This window comes from Seriola lalandi, unplaced genomic scaffold (genome assembly GCF_002814215.2).
Source record: "Seriola lalandi dorsalis isolate HSWRI2012SDOR001 ecotype SW California unplaced genomic scaffold, Sedor1 jcf7180002054953, whole genome shotgun sequence".
Lineage (NCBI taxonomy): Eukaryota > Metazoa > Chordata > Actinopteri > Carangiformes > Carangidae > Seriola > Seriola lalandi.
In genome coordinates this window covers 1,460,944-1,474,017 of record NW_019525504.1, presented here as the reverse complement: position 1 = coordinate 1,474,017, position 13,074 = coordinate 1,460,944, and the positions used below count along the sequence as shown (strand labels likewise).

The window sequence follows — 13,074 nt, the reverse complement described above, 5'->3', positions numbered from 1 at the left end:
GTAGATAACCGGAAGTATGTGCTACGTTATATATGCTGTGCATTTACTAACTTCTGACTAATGCAGACAGTGAACGTATTCATATAGACCTAGGTAACTATCAACGTTGGGGTAAATAAAGTATTGGAAACTATTTTAAATTTATAATTTTAATTGTCTTATTATGAATGTTGTCACCGGAAATCTTTGCATTGAATTCTATCTATTTTCCCCCTGATTACGTTGACCAATAATACATGCCGTGGGCAACTCACACTAGTTCAGTGGTAGAAAGAAGACGTCTGGAAAACAGGAGTCTCTCGACGAGGATGGGATTCGAACCCACGCGTGCAGAGCACAATGGATTAGCAGTCCATCGCCTTAACCACTCGGCCACCTCGTCCGGATGTTGAACGAGACTCTACAGTGCTATCTTGTGTCAAAATACATGACATTTCGCTCGTCCTAAAACCTGTAGCTGTTCACAGCCAGTACTGACAACATAGATTTGTAGCACTTAAACCACCAGAGGGCACCGCACTTCAGGAGACCTCACTCCGCCTAGTCACACTTGGAGGGTGTTTCATCAAGCAGGATTAGAGAGGCTGTCTGATGGCTGAAAACAAATAATCTATCTTGATGTGACTCATTTCAAATCAAGCAGACAAAGCTTAACACTAGGTGCAGGATTGTGTTTTAGTCTGAAAATGGTTTCTGTTTGAAATAACCTAAAGAGGCTGACAGTTCTTTATTTCAAGGTGAACCCAACACCTCGGCCTCGACAGGAAGGGAAGACGTCATGTGGATGTGTCATATCAGCTGGCACTACTTGCTGGTTTACAGAGTAAACAGAACTGTGCGTGAAAACTGAATGCAAACTACAGCATGACTCACAGAGCTGGGATTGATTTGATTCTTTGTCATAAAGCACAAAATGAATGATGTGAGTTATTGTTCCTATGATCATTTACCCGATTAGAATATACAAAATATGAGAAGAAAAGCAAGACAGTTAATTCAATTGTCTTTTTACTGCTTTATTGGAGCAACTCTTCAACATTTCAGCTCCCAGTTAATCGGAACAATTTATGAAAAGACAGACAGAGTTAATGAGTCTACCAGTAGAAAACTCTTAAGTTACTCATGAGATTTCCATTGATGAAGACGTCGTGGAAGTCCACACATATCGTGTGATCCATTTCATCTAAGGGTTAGGGTTAGGATAGACCATCGGGTTATGATGTACTGACAGATTCCTGTAGGCTCAGCACTTAGAACCTCAAATTAAATAAATGACCCAGAATATGTTGAAACACTGTCTCCAATTCAGTTCAGAAATTTTACTGCTCATGATATGCATGGTGGTTTCCATAGATGATAATGAACCAGGCTTCTACACTGAATGCCGCACGTTTTAACAGCTGTAACCCAGAAGACACACTGTTACAATGTTTGGAATAGACACGAGTGTTGCAGTTGCATGTCACAGGACTATAACCACACTTCCTGTATACGACGGTGATGCTGTTTGCTCCTATCCTGTTCATATCCCTGTAAAAATGGGCGGGTCTGGTGTGCAAACCAGACTACACATTATGACTATTGTTTATTATATCGTCATTCTAAATGTGCATTGAAAATGAGGGGAGAGATATTAAACAGTAAGCTATCCAATTTTGTGAACTTATTTTGAAGGTTGCCACCGGAAGAAATGGTGGGTTCCATAAATTTAACTAACTTTTATGACATTAAACAAAAATAAAAACTCAAAATCGGCAAGAAAGACAGGACAGAACAAATTCTTATAGGAAAGACGAACCCAACAGGGTCCAGGGGGTGATACTTTTAACTGGGATTTCACAAAGATATTCTAGGTCTGTTGTGTTGGACCAGTCTTCATTTAGCTCACAGATTAGGCTAACGCAAGTAAGATCGTTTCACAATAACGCCTGACAAACTGTAAACCAATATTATTAGACACCTTACCCCCAAGAGAATCAAACAACAACAGACGGGTAAACACGGCACATAATTTATGGTTTGCTGGCAACGCGAGGAGAGAGAAACTATAGAGTGAACATTTGGTCTTTTCATTTTGAGGCAGCAAACAAACATTTCTTACAATTTATATCTACACTGGCGTCCAGTAGCTGTCAGGGGCCCATCATACTTATGGTTCATAGTCTTCTAATTTTTTTATTTCCTTTCATATAAATGTTCAAAAATTGCATATTTTAGTAAAAGTAAATATTATTTCTACCCACTACTTCAATGAGGCTTGCTGGGAAATCTTAATTTGACCAATGAGCTTCCTCCCTGTCATTCGATAACTTGCGTGAGAGGACGTCAATTTTTTTCTCAACGTTTTGGCAAGGAGTGCTCTTCAGCTAATGGTCGGTTAAGCTAGCCGCCTGATGTTTTGCAAGTCCAAATAAAAACGCAGCGTTCAGAGGAGGAAGGACAGAAGAGGACAGGATGAGTTTACTGCTAAACTGACGGAATTAGTTTTTTTATTACTTACCGTGCTTCAAGTTCACTGAATGCTAGCAATGTTGACATGCTAACGACGAGGCTAACTTTATCTTGATTGGCTAGACTCTCAATAAGGAACAGCAGAGCCAGGGATTTGGATTAGGGTAGTGTTGTTAATGACTTTGGATGAACTGGCGGATGAACTTCTAATGGGTGAGTACAGGTTTCTCTGTTTATGAAAAGGTATCAGGGGTTCAAATCTACCTCCCTATCTACCTCCCTATGTACCTCCCTGTTGGAAAATGCACAGCCACTGTAATCTATGTGTGTGTGATAACCTTTGGCTGCTGTTTAACTGATGATGAATTCTATATTAATAGTAATTGTGTGATCAAGGGCTGTCATCTATTCATTCATACTGTGCAGACCTATAATGAGTTGTTGCGCTTTTCTCGGTGGCTATTTGTTTTATGCTTACTGACACATTAACTAACTTTGTGCTGATTTGTTAGCATTTGGTGCCTAAAGCTATTTCGGATTTGTAATAATTGCTGTGGTGGTTTGAGTTCAGGGCAGGCTGTTGCAGTAGAGTTGATAAACTAGACACCAAGGCTGCTATCCGATTTGTGCTGATCAAAGGCTGGTTTGCAGGATGGGAGTTGCATGGTGAGCATCTCCATGGTGACATAGCTATTGGCTGCAGCTAGCAGATGGGACATGAGCAAAAAATAAAATGTCCATGTCAAATGAACCTATCCCAAAGGTGATGTGTGATCTGACTCACTGGACAAAAAGCCAATGGGATTTAACATGGGCTTTTGGATTACTGCAGAAAATAAACTCTGTGACAAACAAAAGTTTATGGTATTTACATGTATTGTTCAGCAGGCTAATCTTCACTGATGAACACCACTTTTATGATTTTTGAAGCCTTAATATAATAGCCACAAATAAAAAGGTAATGTTTGGCTATTAACTAACTAAACCACCATTGCATGACTTCAACGTCAGCACTACTAAACTTCCAACTTGTAGTTTCATTGAGCTCTTACCTCTTCTATAAAAACCTTTCCTCTTACAAAGTTAGTAACAATTTGTTTAAACACAACAAGGCTGTAAAGGTGGACTGGCGAGTAGATTGGTTTTTATGTTCGGCGTGTTGATGTTTAAAATCCCAGACAATCTCTGTAGTCTCATTTAGACACTTTTTAGCAACCGCCCTTTTTTAAAAGACATAAAAGCTTAAAGGAATCAGGACTGAGGAATCAATTGATGTATTTTATGTCATAGAATAAAATGTGAAAATGTGTTGAACTTGTGTTAACCACAGACCTTAGTTCAACCATCTAACCAAACACCCATTCAAAGAATCCATAGACTTTGGGACGAGGAAACCACAGGTCCATCTGTGTTTTTAATAGCTAAAATATAGCTAATAGGCTAGGCCATGAAAATTAAGCTAAGCTAGCTTTCATTTCCAGCAGCACTGTGGAAGCAGCACAAGCTGTCCAGGTTTAAGAGGTTGACTTTGTCATGTGTCTTTACTAATTACCGATTCAATTCACTGAGCAGCTCAGAGGCTACTGGCAGCTACCGGCAACTTTTAAGGTGGAATGTTTTCTTGTGTGTTACTTAATGCATGATCGATGTTTGAAAAGCAATCAATACTTTTTTGGTTGTAATTTACACTTGGCCATCTGAGCCACCCAAGACATGTGTAAATGGAGTGTCAGACATTCTGCTTTGGAAAATCAGACTTACATCCATGAAGTGGCCAGAAATATGACTTGTAATTATTGCTAATGTTGCTCTGTATGTGTAAATAAGAAACTGTTTCCTGACACATTCACCATAGCAACTATATGATAATAATGTGTTAAAATGTTGTTGCAGAGCCCCCAGTTAAAACAATTAATGCAGCTTCAAGTTTTGCAAATAGATGACATATATCGGGGTGGGGATAATCAAAAAATATTAATAATTAATAAAAATGTCTTATTTTGAGGACATTTTAAATTAGCGTCAAATTAAGGGTGGCTAAACCCACATCACATCTCCACCTTGTCCTTCATATGTACTCTTTCATGTGAAGCTAGTGAACATGGAGAGGCGTTTCAAGCTGGCAGCAACAAAGCTTTTTTCAATTATGCTTTTTATAAAAGAAATAGCAGCTTCTTTATCTTTGAGTTGGTTCCATGTCAAAATCCCAGGGGGGAATTTTTTATCATCTCCATCGTCCATCAAGATACATACACCCTCTATAGTGTCAATGGCTCTATGAGCCTTGGCAGTTAAGGCAGGATTTGTCCAGGATGCCCATTTTCTGGGAAAAAAAAAAAAAAAATCAATCAGGATTTTTTGAGGAATGACTTGAACAGGAGACAAATTTGGTCGATGTGATAAATGCCCCAGTCGGCATTATGTAATATGTCTTTAAAGCCCCAGTCCGCTATCTGCCAGGTTTCTGCAGGGCGGGCAACACACTCTTTACTCACACGAGCACAGTTTGCTGTGATGGCCAACATATCAGCCCACACTGCTTCTTTCTCTGAGCTCTAGCCCAGGTTTAAAATAGCTCCGCTCCCTCTCAGGTCTTTACCATGATATTTGTGATGGTCTTACATAATCTGCACCTCCTGATCTTCTCTTCCTCTTCATCCTAGTGCTTGTATCCCATTCTGCCTGCCTGTATCTGTTTCGCTCTCTCTCTTCAGTAGTTTTGACAGAGGGAACACAAAAAAGAATTGTCAGAGTAATTTTCACGGCAAAAGTAGCTGGTCTGCTCCTGCCCAGACAGACTGGCAAACATCAAAATCCTCCTGCTTTCAGCATCTGTTGCTGCTTTTGTCATGTGGTAGTTTGAGGATGTCAATATGCTAATAGTCCTGGACATTCATTTTACATGTACCAAAGAGCCTGTTTATTTTGTGACAACTTCATTTTCTTGCCGTTACCTGTCAGCTGCTAATCAATTACTTGCATACTGTGGAGCTGTCTGTACAGTCTGAAGATATTTTACCACTAATACTTGTCAATGCTGAAACTGACTGTGTTTGGTCCATCACAGCTGTAGTAGGTAAGGGCTTTTGTTCCAAAGACAAAACCAAAAAGACGAGTAACATTAGACACCACAGAACACTTGGACTCCATGGATGGATGTTATCAGTCATGTTGACGTGAAGTGTTGGACTAACATTCATAAGGCGACCAGAATCATGTCTCCAAATTAATGCTAATGTTACTCTACGTCTGTTGAATGTCCAAATAGACAACTGTGTGCAAACAGTTTAGCAATAACAACTTCATCAGGTGATAACATGTATAGATTGTGGCCAAAAAAATCAATTAATGCAGTTTTAATATTTTAGGTCAGGTAACTGAGGTAGCTGTTAATTCAGCAAGACAGCCTCCTTTCAAAAGAAAAAGAAAAAAAATACATTTGTAAAAAACATAAGTGCTCCTGATTATTTCAGTAAAATTCAGTGGTTCCTTTTCCCTATAGCTAACCCAGAACTAAAAAGTCATTTTACATTTATAATACTATACTATTTGAAAATGCATGTGAAATTCTGTCAAGTTAGCTTTTATCTGTTGACTAATCCTGTGATTAGCTCGCATCAGTCCAGCTAACATCTAGCATCTCTGAACATCCATGACAAAAGATATCAAAATATGTTACGTTTTCTCTTCCCGTCCTGCCTAGCGATTGCAGGCTAATCAATTTTATGACATTTATTTTAAAAAAAGAAGCATCTTGTATATATACTAGGGGTGGGCATGATTAATCTATGATCGATAATTGATCGTGAAGGATTTTGTGGATCACGTAGAATCTGATCAATCTAACGTGTGTATCAACAAGGTTGTGTTATGTAGTGTGTCTTGATGCAATGAATTTCACTACGTGGCAGCAACCAGCTGGTGCACAACTTAAATTTTCAACAGAGAAAAATGAATACTCAGCTGCCGGCGCGCGGGCTGCTGTAGGCATCGCAGGCAAAAATAACAAAGCTCATTATAAACATTGCAATGCCGCTTATAAGCGCCGTAGCTTTGGCTTGTTATTTGTGAAGAGGTTTGGCTCAGAGCCTCGTGCTACTCTGTCATTAGGAGCGTCGCTTATCTGTTTAATAGTTAAACAATTAAACTTTAACTCCCTTGTTTAAGAGGATTGTTGTTGGACTATAATTTATTCTTAGAATAAAGATTTATTGAGGAAAAAGATGCTTTGTTTAGTATTTTCTGCCATAGCATTTTTTAAGATAAAAAATGAATAATGAATCTATAATTGATCGTTGATTTTCCTGATGATCAATGAAGGAAATTTCTTCAAGTGCACATCCCTAATGTGTGTGTATATATATATATATATATATATATATATATATATATATACTGTATTTTCTCATTTCTTTATCCTATTTCATCCTGACAAATTTAGAACATTTGTAGGTATCACAAATAATGATTATGATGATGATTATGGTTAATTTTATTGTTATTATCATGAATGCGATTTGTGAGTGTTTTTATTTAGTGATAAGCCCAGATAAGCTTACAGTACGCATGACTCTGCTGTACAGCCTGAGATACAACCTTGAATCCCAATGCCTTCCACTTTATATTCTTGCACACTTGTTTGTGTGTGTGTGTGTGTGTGTGTGTGCGTGCGTGCGTGTGTGTCTGTGTGCGTGTGTGTCTGTTAGATTCTGCTGAAATTCAGCAGCTCGTTTCGTCCTCCTCTCTTCACACATGCAGTGAAAACAAAAAGCTAACACCCACAGAGAACAGCACACACACACATAGACAATAAAAAAAGCCAGCAGGCACCCACACACATAGACACACGCCCACACACAGTACAACACACAACAACAATATGAAGGAGAAAGACACCTAACTGAGAGAGAGGGGCAGTGAGAAGTACTGATGGATAGTGAGTGTTTGCATAATCTGCACTCCATCTGTTAACATTAACGTGTATGTAAGAGAATCACATATAGAATGAAGATGTTAGCTATAGTCAAAAGGGCAGCACAGGGCAAAACTCAATTATTTGCTGGGTTTCCCTGCAGTACGTGTGGACATTATGGTCACTGCAGACACACAAAGCAATCAACATCATCATCTTGTCTGTGGGAAGATACAGAAAAGTGTTCTTATGACACTGCATGGCTGTGCATGGTTTTCATTTGGCACATGCAGAATTTGTTCTCATCTGTTTTCATCATTTTGATAATTTGGTAAATCACCATGAATATGAAAAAAACAAGAATCTTCAATCTCAGCAGACCTGCTGTGGATAATCAGGCAGTGTAGTGCATCCACCCACCTGCTCAGACCAGGTCAAGAAGCACCTGGTGAAAAGCGAAGCGCTGCTCTGAACATTTTCTTCCTCTTCAGCTATTGAAATCCTGATTAGAGAAGAGAGGAGTTGATAAACACAATCATCTGGAGACTGTCCTCCTGTAAAAAACTAGCCCACAGGTCGTCTGTGCAGCAGGTTATTAAGACCCATAGATAAGTTTTGTTGTTAGGTGACATCTGTTCGTTGTAGTAATTCTGACAGGAGCAACGGAAGAAGTAAGATGTGTTATATGGATCAAAAAAGTCAATTTTTAGAGGAGGTTGTGTTGGATGGATGAATCAACAAAATGTGTGAAACTAGCTGTGTGCATTGTTGTTTCTTTAATCCATCCCCATTCGACAACCTTAACCACTTAGTTGTTATTGTAACCATGCCAACAAAGGAAGTACTTATTTTATCCCAAACCATGATCTTTTCATAAATTCTAACCAAGCCATGACCGTTTATTATTGTAACCATGGCAACAAAGGTCTGATACGCTACTTTCCGTACACTGCATGTTTTAACAATATTGGTTAACCTTATGGTTAAAACATAACACATGAAAAAATAAGAAATGTAGCAACACAACTGAATAAACATCCACTGTAACAGAAAAAGTAACAAAAAGTTTCAAATCTGGTACAAAACATAATATAACTCCTGGGCATTTGTTCAGAACAGCTTTTAGTTAGGGTTAGGGTTTTTGAAAAAGCTTGTTCTTATTTCCCATAGGGATGCTGGAGTGCATACATCATGATACTTTTTTGGCTACAAGATGAGAAAAATAATGACATCCATTTATAGCCTCTATAGATCAACAACCCCATCAGTCCCTGAAGACATATTATGGTTGTTTTGTGTTATGGAGGTATTGCTGCCTCACTATGATGAGAGTGGAAACGGTGAAATATAGCAGCTGTACAAAACTTTTTTTAAATAAGTCTCCCGTCTTTTTCAACATGCACTGATCCTGAAAAGTCTGTTCAAATTAGTTCAAGAATGATTGTAAATCTGGTCGTATATTTTTACAGACTGTGTGACAAACAGACTGTGTCATCTGGCCCAATAAATCACCATAGTCCCTGTGGTGGCTGTGGAACTGGCACATAGATTAACTATTCATAATGGTAGTCTCTCTCTCCTTCTCTCTTTTTCTCTCTGGCCTTATTCAAAGTGCTCTAATTAATCAGCCTTAAATAGATGGACAGACCTACATTACTGACACAAGTCCTTATACACCATGTACTGCTTAATACACAGATGGCATCGTTGGCTGTGTGTGTGTGTGTGTGTGTGTGTGTGTTGTTGTGTGTGTAATCATAGATAAAGCCCCATTCAACTTTGATATCACTGGAATTACTTTATCTTTAAAAACAAGTAGCCCAATTTTTTTAAATTTGGTAAACCCCGAAATTGGTATTACATTTCCCAAATGACAGCTTAGGCTCATTCCAGGTATTTACAACTTGGGTCTTAAATTCACAGTTTTTGCCATGATCTCTATCAGTCATGAAAACAATGTGCTCACAAAGGTCATTGCTGAGATATAGGAACACATTTTATCTGTTACGGTAAGAATCATGAGCAGTCAGACAATCAGACAGGTTATAAACAGCCAAGACATTTCTAAACCACTTTATTTGGAGGTAAAACTTAAAGTGAACGCACCTGAAATCTCGCTAATAACCCCTCACTGCACAGAAAACTGTATATGGAACACCTAACTCCCCAAACATCCCCAAAACCAAGAAGGCAATAATGGATAGAACAGTGAAGAGAAACAGGAAAACGCAGGATAGAGAGTAGAGGAATGACAGGCAGTAAAGAGTCCAGTCAGACTGCACCGGGGACTCGCTGCTCAGGGCATTTGCACCCATGTGGCATGTACCCTAACCACTCAGCTATCGGGTCACCCCTAACTGGGAGAGAGTTTTAATTATTGGCAACCCCTGCGCCTCACACACTGCACAGCAACAAGTGGTGCTAGTTATGTTGCATTAAAATTATCACACACATATTGCTGATGGTCACCAAACTCACACTCAACACTTGCCTGTTGTGTCCATGATGTCGAAGGTTTCATTTTCTTTTGGTAGACAGGGTCGTAAGATGCTGGTCCATGATCTTGTCTGTTGTCCATGAAATTTAGCACAATCCCAGGGTTGGCTTACCATAAATTTCATCCACATAAATTATAAAAAAAAAAAACTGTAAACTGTCATTGCTACGTGAATAGACACTGTCGCAAATCAGTCAAACAACACTTCAAATACAATCCAAGTAATATTGTTTGAATTTAAATATGAGTTAATTTAACATGGAAAACTACACTCTGTGGTCCCTCACTGACAGTTTGAGAAACACTACATTTAAACATAATATTTTAACAGACCAAGCAAAACAAGAGGTTGCTTGGTCTGTGGACCACTCTTTGAGAAAGGCTGATGGTGAAAGCATGTATACCAATCTGTCAACCAATGGATGTAATGAACAGTTCATGTCATTATTTTATCTTTCAGCCTAGTTTCCTTTTACAAGTAAATTTAGCTAACCTGGGGATTTATTTAAAATTGTGTGTTTCTTGTTCTGACTTCTTTTTAGCAATGCTACCAGATCATCAATATCATTATTACGACAGGAACCATAAACTATATAGGTGGATGTATGCTCCGTGATATCACCCAAAGGTTTCTGAAGAGAGGTTTTGAAGCCCAGAGTGAGCTGCTCTGCCATCACCATCTTGTCAATATTTGCATGTAAAATCCTCCCAAAAAGCATTAACATCACAAACACAGCTGATAGATTAGATTAGAATGATAATTTCTTTCTCACTGAAAAAAAAAAAAAAAAAGTTACTATCCAAAGATTAACGCTGCATTAATAGTGTTTGCGGCCACCTTATGAATGTTAAGTCTAATACTCACTCAGCTCTATGTTGGCCACCAACTCCTGAGAAAAATATATCTCTTTAGCTGCTAAATCCTCCACTATGTTCACCAGCAAGTCAATAACTTTTTCTCTCTGCTGTTTGGTGATGGACAGTGCAAAGTGGGTTTATCAGTTTTTTGGCTGAAAACCAATCAAAAGGTTCAGGCTTTAAAACCAAAATACTGTTAAAATACTGGAAGTCACTAAAACACTCAGTAGATCTGATGGAGAATGCATATTTAGTGGTAATTTTCTGTTGGTTTCTGACTATTAGCAAATCATTTTCTCATTACACATAGGTGTTTGATGCATTGTTAATATAAAAACGCTGATAATCACAGCAGTGCCGTTTTGTTCAGGGTTGTTTTCTTCGGGTTCTTTTTGATGCATGATTTGATTCACAGACCGACTTATTGAAAGTGACAAGATGGGAGTCCAAGTAAACGCTATACTAAAAGCAATTCATTATAACTAAAGGTAACACAAATAAACAATTGAGTGTGGAAATCACTAAGTTTAGCCATGAAGGCATCATATGGATGAGTGGCATGTGTGCTTTGGAGGTGTTGTATGTGCAGGCCCTTGGAAGAGAGAGCAAGTGAGCACATGGGCCAGTTTTTATATTCTGGAAGGCCCAGGTGAACTACATCATCTGACGACCCTCTCATGTCAACCGAGTGTTTGTTGAGATTGGCCAGGACAACCTCCAAGACAGTAAATCCGGCCCGTTCTTGGGCCACATTCTAATTTTCTTCTGGACCAGTATACGCCCAGTTCCTCGGCCTGAATCTGACCCATATACAGCATGATTGTCAGATGCCACTTCCACATCTCGACCAATTCTGGTGCACACACAGAAAATCTTCTGCCTGTCAGCCAGAACTGATTGATAACAGAGTTCGCCCAGACATGGAAGTATGTTGGGCCAGAAGTTTCATTTTGCTATCTGGAATTGGTGAACCTGCGTAGTATAGTCCAAGCACTGACTTACTACTTCTCTGAGTAACATGCCCAGTGTAGAACAGATTTAAAACAGCTGAAACACAAAGCAAACAGGCCAAATGAGTCACATTCCACCATTAAGGTTAGTCTTTATTTGTAAATTAATGCATTTCAGCAAGGCTTGGGAATACGGCACACAATAAGATTTCACATTAATCATCTTTTTCCACTAACCCTCTCAGGTCTTAGTTCTTAATCACCACTAAGCTTTAACAGTAACCAGAGTTTACATGAACAGCAAAATATTACTTGTATGGCCTGATATTACTGGTTTTTACAAAAGTCAGTGTAGGATGTGTAACATAATTTATCCTTAATATATCACAGTGAAACTAGATGTTTTGCCACAGTTTAACGCAAGCGGAAAAGATTACTTCACTGATAACAAAAATAGTCCATACAACTGTCTGGCTCACTCGCTCATTTGCCCATTTTGTGAGCATTGAGACAAAAGTCACTTCCAGCTAACTATTAAAGCAGCAGGGTTAGAAAATATGTCATTATTCCAATAGAAAGCAGGCTTTCGGTGCTACACAGCATAATGCCAATTGTTTGATATATTTGAGAAAATCCAACACATTACTTGTAATGAACAGTGTCATGTAAACATCCTGTATAGAATGAGTCCTCAGCCAGAACGTAGGGCTGGTGTGACATAAATGCGTGTAAAAATAGGCAGTGTGGACCACCAGACAGTTTGTCCAGGTAGTTTATAAATGCAAAATATCCCATTTCTTCAACAAGAAACAGTCAACTTCAAATAAACAGCACAGCTCTCCATACATGATCGTATCAGGATGCCAGAGCTGGCAGAGAATCATCAAGAAACTGCCTGGAGCTCAACGGTGGAGCTGCAGTGGAAAACTGGCTCTGTTAAACTGGATTACGACCATGGTCCAATGCACCCCTTCATTTAGGATAAAAAGAAGGAGGTCTTAGATTACATCAGTGAAAAGGATTTCTCTCATAACAGCCGCTCCAATATCTTTATATTGCTCATGTGTGAAATGTACATGGAATGTGTCCAAACTATGTGGAATATCACAATGTGAGCTATTTCTGTTGTATTTCTATAAGATACACTCCCTGATTTTAATGTTGCCCTCTCAGATCTTAAAATGCAAGGCTGGATTACTAACAAAACTATTATATGACCTGGGACCCCAAAAGTTTCAGGTTCACTGTATGTCAAAGGTTTTTGTTTTTAGTTTGGTAATTTGATTAATTGGCCCCACAGAAGTAGAATATCAAATAAAGGGTCCTGCTTTATTATCTTATTTTGTGACCCAAAATCTGGTTAAAATACTTTACTTTTTTTTAAATTTATACCATGGCCAATAAGA

The 13,074-nt window shown here is 38.7% G+C and overlaps 1 non-coding gene across 1 annotated transcript; it reads right to left on the bottom strand.

Moving 5' to 3' along the window:
* Positions 1-300: 300 nt before the first annotated feature.
* Positions 301-382, bottom strand: trnas-gcu (transfer RNA serine (anticodon GCU)). Its single transcript has one exon. It is a non-coding gene; the product is annotated as a tRNA-Ser (tRNA).
* Positions 383-13,074: the final 12,692 nt, after the last annotated feature.